The following is an 877-nucleotide window of genomic DNA, read 5'->3' as shown; positions in this document are numbered from 1 at the left end:
AAGCAAGCTTTAACTGTATATATATATATATATATATATATAACTTGGATCCAACTGTGTGTATGTGTGCAAGTAATTATTGTTTAAAAAAGAACAAGCTTTAAACAGCAACCATGTGGCTCCCTCCATCTTGGCTGGTGACCTCATGGGCAGCCATGTGGCTGGCAGCCATCTTTTACTAAGGTTATAAAGATCTACTCGGGTTAACACCTAATACTTATGTCTTTACCAAGTGTTCAACGGCAAGTTTCTAGAGAATTTAAATAGATGGCAACATATGTTTAATAAATAAGATATTTGATTAATATTAAAGCTGCACATCAATGCTTTTATATACAGGAATATACCTTGCTCTGGCAGTCAAACTTTGCAACATAAAGGAATCATAGGAAACAGCTGAGATTTGCAAATGTATGGCAGGACTAGAGTTCCAAAAAGAGTCTAGTTGCAATGATGAAAGACATTTGAGAGATCTCAGTCTTTTAAGAACAGTTTTTATAGTTAAAAACCAATGGCTTAAAAAATGTTTCTTCTTACCCAAGGTATGTTCAGGCTTCAGAATGTTATATAATGATATTTTATTTTGGTTTCTTTACTGAACCTGTATTTGATGCTAGAAGAGCTTCAACTTAAAAACATTGATTTTAGGCTACTTATTATAGACTATTAAAGAACATAAATAGTCAGTCATAAATAATTGAGTTCTTTTTAAATTATAATCAGGGTAAATAAATACTGATATAATATTACAGGGATATGTTTACTTATTTACTCAGTCCTTTTCATATGTTTTCAGGGTTGAGCTTGAAACAAGTAACTAGAATCAAAGTTTGTCTATTCAGATACACTTGGACAGCCCTCATACTTCAGAGATCTG

Source organism: Peromyscus leucopus, chromosome 17 (assembly GCF_004664715.2).
Source record: "Peromyscus leucopus breed LL Stock chromosome 17, UCI_PerLeu_2.1, whole genome shotgun sequence".
NCBI lineage: Eukaryota > Metazoa > Chordata > Mammalia > Rodentia > Cricetidae > Peromyscus > Peromyscus leucopus.
Note: the sequence above shows the minus strand (reverse complement) of the source record.